Raw genomic sequence first — 11,488 nt, forward strand, 5'->3', positions numbered from 1 at the left:
TCAGGTGTCCTGTGTCCTGTTTCTTCAGGCCATCTCTGATTTCAGATGTGCTTATTCTGGGTAGTTCCATGCGAGCTCAGAATCTTTACAGTGATGGTGTGGCTCCTCACTTGTGCTTTATTTGCTTCCCCAGATCTTCAGGAATATATTTGATCCTAGAGAAAGAGTAGCTGGAATGAACAGGGTGACTTAAAACTCCTAGGAGCAACTCCCAAATAATGATGGAGAATAGGAGCTAAGAGATCAATTCCCTAGCCTTCTATCATTCAGGTGGAAACTTCTAGAAAATATCTGTACACTTCTCCAGAGGTTCTGTGAATCAACTCCCGATACTTGCAACATCCATCTCAATAATGAACATTTATCTTCAAGTGTTTTCCTTCTCTGTCTCACTCTGCCTTCTTTCTTCCCACTACCTCTACTTGCAGAGGTCTGTTATAACTGAATTGCTGCAAATCTGCTTCTGTCCCATTCCAAAGTAAGACACTGTCTCTTTTCTAAAACCTTGCACATGTGTATCTCCAGCATGGGCCTCTGTTACCAACTCCAGAATTTTCAAAAACAAAGCTAGTTTCCTATTCAGTCTCTCCACTGGGCTAATAGGCATGTCAAACACTATTGACAATCTGGTCTAGGCCACTCTCCTATCAGCTTTAACTGGTCTCCAGGCTGCAACTTTATCCCTTCTTATAATTTCTCTACACCAATGTCAGAATGATCTTTTAAAAATGAAAGTCAATATTTGAAATCAAAACATGATTTCTCATCTTATGTAGAGTAAAATTCAATGTTTTTCTCCTGACCTACAAAATCAGAAGTCACTGTCCCTTGACTACACCTCCAATTTTCACTCATATTGCTCAAGTAACACTGGATTTAGTGCTGTCTGTCTTCTCCTAGATACCTGCTTGGTTAATGTTATGTTTTTTAGGCTTCTGCCTTTATCACCTTATCAAAGAGATCTTTTCTGATTATTTTTTGTAAAAAGCACACCTACAAAAATTGTCACTGTTAATGTCCTTTTCCTGTTTCATTGTCTTCAGAGAACAAATCAAACCCTGACAGTTAGGATTCTTCTTATTTCTATTTGCTATGGTTTCTTTTCTTTCCTTTTTTTTTTTTTTTAAAGATTTTATTTATGTATTTGACAGAGAGAGACCCAGCCAGAGAGGGAATACAAGCAGGGAGAGAGGGAGAGGGAGAAGCAGTCTTCTCATTGAGCAGGGAGCCTGATGTGGGTCTCAATGCCAAGACCCTGGAGCAGGGAGAGCCCAATGTGGGGCTCAGTCCCAGGACCCTGGGATCATGACCTGAGCCAAAGGCAGATGCTTAACAACCGAGTCACCCAGGCGCCCCTTACTTATGGTTTCTTGTAAGGTCCATGAGGACAGGGATTGTCTGTTTTATTTTGTTTTGTTTTGTTTTTTTCATTGCTAAGTAATTTCAATGGCTGGAGCAATGGTTGGTACTCAAAAATATAATTGAATGAACTAAAGTGAATATCTACTTAGTCATTGATTTACTGATAAATATGTATTTCAAGAAATTAACATGAAATTCAAACAATGCTAAGATCATAAAAGGAAAAGGTAATTAAGATAACATTTCTTTTTGGGGCGCCTGTGTGGCTCAGTGGGTTAAGCCTCTGCCTTCGGCGGCTCAGGTCATGATCTCAGGTCCTGGGATGGAGCCCTGCATCTGGCTCTCTGCTCAGCGGGGAGCCTGCTTCCCCTTCTCTCTCTGCCTGCCTCTCTGCCTACTTGCCTCTACTCTCTCTCTCTCTGTCAAATAAATAAAATCTTAAAAAAAGATATTTCTTTTTATTTTAGCAGATTTCTATATGTTATGTACTATGTTGTCTTGTAAATAGTTTTTACATATAGAAGTTAAAATTTCCATAATATTTTGTTTCTGAATTCCAGTGAGTAATCACAATTTATTCACTACTGTCTGGGCCAAGCATGCGATTGCTTTAAGCCTTTGTTATTACTCTCAGGTGCATGGTAATCCCTGTGCAGCATGATAGGCAATATTGGGACAGAGCCATGAAATCACTCCAAGTACATCCTGCATGCCAATATTGATGCCGTCAAGATCTCTGTGAGGTGGGAGCTAAGGAGGAAGGCTGGGAGAATTTATCAACATGCATGTACATTTATTGTAATCTCCTATTAACTTATCAGGAAATTGATCAAAATCATCCTTAAATTATAATTGCTCTTCTGATCATTGAAATAACTGTGACTTGAGAAAAGGTCAATTAGGACTTTGGAATTAGGAGTTGGAAAAGAGTAAAAAAGAAAATAATTCTTTTTTGCCACAATTGATTATTTAAGAAATCGAGTTCATTAAAGAGCTAAAAATTTATAAATGGACATGAATAAACTATAATATGAGTGCTATGCATTTCTTATATATTACATAATTTATTGTTATATATTACTATTATATAATAATATAACATATAAAACATCTATTTTTAAAATTTTAATACTAAAAACATTTATCCTGCAAAAGTAAATAAAAAAACATATGTAAGGAAGAAAGGTAACCATAAATATAAATATTTGGATGAAAAGATCTATTTAATACCATTCTACTGTTACTCAGAGTTATGTGACTAGAATTTCCTCCAAATAACATAATTCTTACCTCAAAAATACACTTACCATATACCATACCAAAATACCATAGCACTGTACTTCCCTGTGGAAGAGCTAAGGGATTAGAATGACGTATGTTATTATGTTAGATCTTAATGTTTAATAAATATTAAATAAATAAATAAATAAAATATTAGTGGATCTTATTAATCATGGTTCTTTACATGCAAATTAAGTTTTATTCTCCATAAATATAATACAAATTAAGTTAAAAAATAGAACTCTTGAAGGAAAAACACATACTTGCCACATGATGTGATTTAATTTTAAGACCCATGTGTACACGTCATCACCAAATTATAACTTCGTATCTGTCCTTTGCTGTGCTCCACCCTGCTCCTACCCTGCTCCTTCCCTCGTGCAGCTCTCAAAATGCAGTACTGGTCACAGTCAGGATAAGTAAAACCTTTCAATCATGGTAGCATTTTTGGAGTTACTTGATTTATTGAATTCTTATCCCTATCATATTATAGTACAATGCATTATTACATGTTATGATTATGTAGAATAACTCTAAAAATTGTGGCACATGGGTGGCTCAGTTAAGCATCTGCCTTAGGCTCAGGTCATGATCTCAGGGTCCTGGGATCGAGCCCCGTGTTGGGCTCCCTGCTCTGTGAGGAGTCTGCTTCTCCCTCTCCCTCTGCCCCACATCACGCTCTCTCTTGCTCTGCTCTCTCTCAAGTAAATAAAATCCAAAAAAAGTAATTCTTTGCATATCATTTTTAAAAATAAATACTTTCATATGTTACATTAACACAAAATCATGCAATACATAGATCTAAGGATAATTATCTTTAAGCTACATTACAAACTATACAATGTATATATCTTTATAGATAAAGATATATACATTGTATATATCTTTTTCTACAGATAAAGAACTGTAGTTGGTAGAACTTCCAAATTTAACGATTATGTACACACTTAGGAAAGCATATTTTAAAAATCCATTGCCTGTCAGTATAAATGTTCATTATAAATAGAGTATTTTCATATCCATTAGATAGTTACAGTTTTATTGGCTAGGTGATCAAGAGGAAAAAAATCACATCCAGCTGATCTTGAGGAAATAGAAACAGCTAAATAATATAGAGATGAAGCTCATTATATCTCATATAATATTCATAGCTAGCATTTCTCTTACATATTGTCTGTTGCCAAAATGATTTATTAATCATATAAACAAGTTAAAAACATAAAAATCATTCTTACCATCTCCAACAACTCACGCTGTTCTCATTTTCCCTGCTGTTCTTTCAATCTTCATCCAAATATGAACAGAAATTTTACAAAACCGTAATTATAGTTTATATAATTATGATAAACCTATGCTAAATTCCATGTTCTACTTTTTCACACATTATATATTTGATAAAGTTTACATTCATTCAATACCCTGTACACATTAACTGGGTGCCTACCATGTTCCATGAATTGTCCTAAACGAGGTGGTCAAAGATTAATAAGTTTTTTTTGTCTTCTAAGTAGCTTCAAGTATAACCAGGAAATTGACATGTAAACAACATGCAGATTTTTTTTATAACAAAAGCTATATTGTAATATACACATTGCAAAGGTAATAGAAACTGGAGAATAATCAATTCTGCCACATTTATAACTGAGTGTTTTTAAGAATGCTGGTTATGCTACTGAACACAACTAATGAGCAAATAGCTCATTTTACAAAAACTGAATTGAATTGCCATGATCCAATAATTAATATCCTTACACAAAATAAATTAGATATGTTAAATACTAATGTCAGTTTCAATGACTAGTTTAAAATAAGGTGTGGGTGTTATGGACAGAATATTTATGTCTCCCTCAAATTTATATGTCAAAACCCTAATTCAGAAAGTGATGATATTAGGAGGTGAGGGCCTTGGAAGTTGATTAGATTTACATGAGGTCATGAGGGTGGGGTTGGTGTTCTCATAAAGAGAAAAAATAGAGCTCTCTCTCTGTCTTTGCCATGTAAGGACATAGTGAGAAGGTGGTCCCCAGCAAACCAGGAAAAGGGCTTTTACTAGGAACTGAATCAGGGGGCAACCTTATCTCGGACTTCCCAGCCTCCAGAATGCTGAGAAGCTTTGTCTGTTGTTTAAGACAACCAATTCCAGCAGCCTGAGCTAAGATAGGGGTTTAGTATTAGAATAAGTTTGGGGGAGGACTCCTTTAGCCATTGGGTACGTATCTACGCAGTGTATAGTGAAATGTTCAGTATTCTCGAATCAAGAGGATTAATTTATAGTTAATACTGTTTAAGTGCTGATCAAAGCTGGGAGTGGTTGGAGGGACAGTCTGTTCAAGCAACAAACCAGAATGGAGTGGCAGTATTTGAAGTGTCACAGTTCTGTGTCATGGGTTTCCCTTTGTTCTTTGGAAAAGAAAACCCCCTGTTCTCGTGTGCCTAGAAACTGAGCTTAGATGACACACAGGGGGCAGCTCCAGTGTCTACCTGTCAATGAGGCTGACAGGCATAAATGGGCTAGGTTCCCAACCATTCTCAACCCTGATGCAGATTCCTGTCAAGCCAGGGAACAGGAACAAGATACATTGACAGATATCACCAACGGGAGGATACGAACAATCCCCCACAGGCCATACACTGTCTGTCACAACTCCTCGAAGGAAAAAAAGATGGAACTAGCAGACATGGCAAATCTAATCTACGTATTAAGACATGGTCACCTGGGCAAACTATTTGTGTCCAAGAGAACTCTGGAGTTATCTTTGCCAGAATAGGGTTCCCACCTCATTTCTCTTCCCTAGCCTAACAAAAGATTTTCCCTAATTGACAATACCTGTATCAAAAATCCCATTCACTATAATGGCAATACATTTAATATATAAGAAACAAGGATTTTACTTTTCCAAGACCAAATTAAACTTAGTTTATATTTCAAGCCATGTATAACCATTTGCAATTAAAAATTTTTTAATTAAAAAAATTTAAAAAAATTTGAACAATGGGCTATAAAAACAGCATCAAGGAGAAGCTGAGAAATGCTGATAACATATTGCAATTTATTCTTTTGTATTCTAACTGGATTAAAGGTTTCACCTTCTGCTGTTCTTCAGTACAGAAGGATTTTTTTTTTTTAGGTAAAAATGAAGTGTTTGAAGTTAATAATGCAATAGACCTCATTATTTTTATAGAACAATGATTTGTTCCCAAATTATATTCTGAATCTATACTTGCTGTTGTATATGGAATAAAATTTCTAAATCCTTTAGATGAAAGTCTGTGACCCTTTGAAATAATTCCATCAGCATACACTTAAAGAATTACAAAATGTGCATATCAGAATAACTATGATTTAGTTATGATTTATTTATGCTTTCCTTTTTTATCCGATTGCTTTATTATAGGATGATATTCTCTTCAGATAGCATTGTTCAGCTTCTCTTCATGCATAGAGATATAAAAGACCTAAAACCAAACCATAAATGATTTTTCCCTTTTAATTTTTCCTGTATTTTATGCAACTTTGTGTGTCTGTGTGTGTGTGTGTGTAGATAGGTAAGTAGATCTGCCCCTCCAATATCCAAAAGATGTAATAAAGTGGAAGATAATGACATTTAGAATCAATAAAAAATGTTAAATTGGCATAGCTTTCTAGTTCATAATGTTGAATAGGTAGAAAATAAAGCACTGTAGTTACTGGTTTTTGCAAATATAATATACTACCTTTCCATCTTTGAACTGATCATTTATTCATCACTTAATGCAGGCCTCAATTTAAGCTCTGTATCATTTAACTTATTAAAATAAAGTTCAGGGGCTGCTGGGTGGCTCACATGGTTAAGCATCTGCCTTCGGCTCAGGTCATGATCCCAGGATCGTGGAATCGAGTCCTGCATCAGGCTCTCTTGATCAGCGGGGAGCCTGTTTCTGCCTCTCCCTCTACTACTCTCCTGCTTGTGCTCTCTTTCTCTCTCTGTCAAATAAATAAATAAAAGTCTTAAAAAAAAGTTCAGTATCCATTAAGAACACCATCCTTCACCCCATACAATTTTCAGTTTTGAGTTTTTTTCCTAGCAAGAAAATAAATTGGGTGGGAAGATATTGGCAATAGTGTTTCGTTAGTGGGGTGGTAGAAATGTCACTTACGTATGACAGGATTTAATTTGCTTTTCTGAACATTGTCTTTTTCACTTCTTCAGTGTAGTGATTGATATTTTTAGTCTATAGGACATTTGAAAGATAAAACTGATCTAATATATGTGCACATAAAAACTGATTTCGGGGCACCTGGGTGGCTCAGCCGGTTACGGGCCCAAATCTTGGTTTTGGCTCAGGTTGTGATTTTAGGATTATGGCATCCAGCCCCATTATGGAGCACCATGCTCACTAGGGAGTTTGCTTGAGGTTCTTTCTCTGTCTCTCTGTACTTCCCTTACACATACACGCTTTCTAAAACAAACCTTAAAAAAAAAAAAAGATTTCATCTCTATTTGTATGTTTTTACTTCTGTTCCATAACTATACCTAAACACCTATTTATATGCAATATTTTATAAGCCTCTGCTCCCATTTCCCTTCATTATATTCTAACCGGTTGATGGCAAGTTAAACCGATGGTAATCTATCTTATGCTACCAGCCTCTCCTATGATCATTTTAACTATTCAGTTAGAAGAAACACATGATACTTAACAATGAGGTATGATTTAAGTAGGATCCTGCATCACTTTGAGATGGCCTGAGAACAAATAGTCCCTTTTCTCAAGGTTTCTGCATAATTTTCATTGTGAAATGTGTGATCTCTGTAAAATTTAAGGTGCTTTTTCTAGGCCAATATACAAAAATGAAATTAAGTGGGAAAGAGTGCTTTCCCATTCCGGATGCAGACTTTTTAAACTTTAAGAATGGTACCCTGACATAATTTCCTGGTGCATTCAAAGTGCTGTTAATGATTTCCTAGAATATTAAGGTATACTACCTTCGGTCATTTAATTAAGTTTTATCAGGCAGAAACTATGCATGACATATTTAGCATTAAGATATGAAGACCAGATTATCCCCAAGACAATAGATATCAACCCTGTTAGAACAATATTATTCTTTTAAGAATATGTATTCTTTTATATCTCATTTTTTCTCCCTCTCATAGATATAGAAATTATCCTCATCTGAAATTGTGTAGTTTAGAGGCTTGTTTTAGATCTATACACACACACACACACACACACACACACACACATATACACACATATATATATACACACATAAATATGCATATATACACACACATATACACACATATATATACACATACATATATACACACACATATATTGGATATATATACACATACACATATGTACACACATATATATACACACATATATACACACATACACACATATTGGATATATATACACATGTACACACATATATACACACATGTATATACACATATATATACACAAACATATATACACACATATACACACATATACACACATATATATGTATATATACACACATATACAAATATACATATAGACATAAATAATTTTGGGTCTTACCCCTACAGAACCTAAGTTCCATAAAAACAAAGGCTAATAGGTATTTTATAACTTCTTAGATGGTCAACTTAATGTTTTGTGACTTTATGATGGTGCAAAAGCAATGTGTGTTCAGTGGAAGTGTTCTTCAAATTCTGAATTTTGATCTTTTCCTGGGCTAACAATTCGAAGGACCATAGCAATATGGGAGTGGACACAGCTCCCAGTCATCCACACAATCACAATGGTAAACAACCAATAATCCTTCAACTATTTTGTACTGGCACAACCATTCTCTTTTTCAGATACTATAAATTACATGAAAATTATAAATAACATGAAATGTTCACTATTTTATTATGAAATTGGCTTTGTCTTAGATGATTTTGCTCAACTGTAGGCTCATATCAGGGCTCTGAGCACTTTTTTAAAAAAAGATTTTATTTATTTGAGAGAGAGAGAGAGAGAGAACGTGAGCAGGAGGAGGGGCAGAGGAAGAGGGAGAGAATCTCAAGCTGACTCCATGGAGTCTGGCCTGGGGCTCAATCCCAGGACCCTGAGATCATGATCTGAGCTGATATCAAGAGGGACATTTAACCAACTGAGCCACCCAAGTGCCCCTGTTCTGAGCACTCTTAAGGGAGGCCACACTAAGCAATGAGGTTCAGTAGGTTAGGTATATTACATATATTTTTTATTTTCTATATTTTCAGCTTATGATGGGTTTGGGGGGATGTAACACCATTGTAAATAAAGCTGTGTAATCTTTACCTAAAGTAGCCAGCTGCTAACATGCTGCCTCAGTTGCTTTATTATTTATGGTCTCTCTTCTCTGTCTCTATCATTACATTTTTGATGCAAGCTATGCACTTTTGGCATGGAAAGCACATAACTAGTGTTATGTCATTCTCAGTGCATCATGTTAGGAAGAAAATGACATAGGTTTGTCTGAAAAGGTATGTTAACTTTGGTTATGATGGAGCCACTGGTTTTCTTTATAATCAAGTCTATTTTTCCCATTTGGAATTAATAATAATTTTTAGAGAGATGTTGAGACTATGTTAAATAGCTTGTCTTCATTAATTTTTCACCCAAGAGTTTCTAGCTTCCTTTTTTTTTTTTTTTAAAGATTTTATTTATTCATTTGACAGAGAGAGAGATCACAAGTAGGTAGAGAGGCAGGCAGAGAGAGAGGAGGAAGTAGGCTCCCTGCTGAGCAGAGATCCTGATGTGGGACTCTATCCCAGGATCCTGAGATCATGACCTGAGCCAAAGACAGAGGCTTAATCCACTGAGCCACCCAGGTGCCCCTCTAGCTTCCTTTAATCAATGTTAAAACTTCATCATTCCAGTTATATATTTTAATTAGCATCTTGCTGAGTTTCCCCTCTTTTCCATTTATTTATTCACTCATTTATTCATGACGACATGAGCCTAGAGATTGCTATTTTATGCAGTGAGTTATAATTTATTCCCATCATTATTTACTTTAATGTCCAAAATGTCCTACTTTTGGTCAGTGGAAGTGCCACTAAGCTAATCCTTATGTTCATTTTTGTGTACCAGTCATTTTCAGAACACTTCTTTATTTTCTGATAGGACAAGATATTCCAGGCCTACCTTGTGTTCCTGGTCCCAACCCTGGAATTGGCCATATGTTCAAGGAGCTTATTCCTTATAAAAACTACATTTAGCAACCAAGATCTTTGTGCTAGATTTCATTATTTCTAATTTTTTTTTAAATTTTATTATTTATTAGAGAAAGGGGGAGAGAACAAGCACAAGCAGGGGGAATAGTGGGCAGGGGAGAAGCAGGCTTCCCACTCAGCAAGGAGCCCAATGTGAGGCTCAATTCCAGGACCTGGGATCATGACCTGAGCTGAAGACAGCTGCTAAACCACTGAACAACCCAGGCGCCCCAGATATGGGTGGTCATTATTTCTGCTGGGTCACTGGGGGCAAATTTAGCAGACAAAACTGAGAATTAAAAAAAAAAATACATATATGTAGTCATTTTTTCTTGTGAACCTATTGTAAATACCACCGGTTCTAATCCATGTCTCATGGAGCACATGGTACAATCTGGCTTTCTGGTTTTCTTTATGTGTAATTCTCTTTTTGATTAGTGATATATCTAGCTCCCATTTTCCACTATATTTGCTTAACCTCAAAAAATACAGGAAGTGTTTTAGAATTCATAACAAAACTGAAAATGCAGATTTTCTTTGATATAAAATGTAAGTACTTTAAAATACATATCTCCACTGTTTAATTTCATATTTTTCATAACTGGATCTGAATAACTCCTATTCAGATATAGAATATTTCATCCCCTCTTATTATTCTCTTGTTTCTTGTTCTTGACAAATATCTCCTCAGAGGTGACCATTTTTAAAAACTTTCTGCACAGATTATTTTTATCTATTCTAGAAATTCCTCTGAACAAAAACGTACATTACATTCCCTTTTGTTCCTAGCTATTTCACACATCATAAAGCCTTTGATAATCATCCATTTTGTTTTATGGATCAGTGATTTGCTAATTTTTACAATTAATATTCCATTGTATGAATACAGCACAATTAGCTATCCATTCTGCTGTGGGTGGACACTTGTGTAATGTTAAGTTTAAGAATATTATAATATTACGGGTAAAGTTGTTATGAACTTCCATAATCAGTCTTTTTGTGGACATCTGTTTCTCTTGGATGAACTTGTAGGACAGTGCTTTCAAAGTGATATGTTGTAAGGTTATTTTTGTTAGAAAGTTCCCTCCCCAGCAATATAGGACAGTTACATTTGTGTCTTATCCTTACCAACTTTTGATGTCCATCATCCTCTCACCCTTCTAGTGTTTGAGTAGTGCTACCTCATTATTGTTTTAATTTACATTTTCCTGATTTGATTCATGTTTATGTGATTATTGTTACTTCCCTTATGTTAGTTTGGAAAATGCATGTTCAAGTCTTTTGATCATTTCCTTATTTTTTTTTTTGTCATTTAACTGTTGAATTGGGAAAGTTCCATTATGTATATGATAAGAGTTCTTCATCAGATATATATATTTTCCCCTCTCAGTTCATACCTTGCCTCATTATTTTTATAATAGTGTATTTTGATGACAGGGAAGTATTTAATATTTATATAGTTTAACCTATCGATTGTTTCTTTTGGGTTATTTCAAAGAAAATCCTTATCTGTTTCTGATTCATGACTCTATTTTCTTGCATTCTCTCCTAGAAGCTTTATATACCTAGCTTTTATATTTAAGTCAACGATCATATCACACTAATTTTTGGTAGATGATATG

This window comes from Lontra canadensis, unplaced genomic scaffold (genome assembly GCF_010015895.1).
Source record: "Lontra canadensis isolate GAN:19392208 unplaced genomic scaffold, GSC_riverotter_1.0 scaffold2, whole genome shotgun sequence".
In the NCBI taxonomy this organism is placed as follows: domain Eukaryota; kingdom Metazoa; phylum Chordata; class Mammalia; order Carnivora; family Mustelidae; genus Lontra; species Lontra canadensis.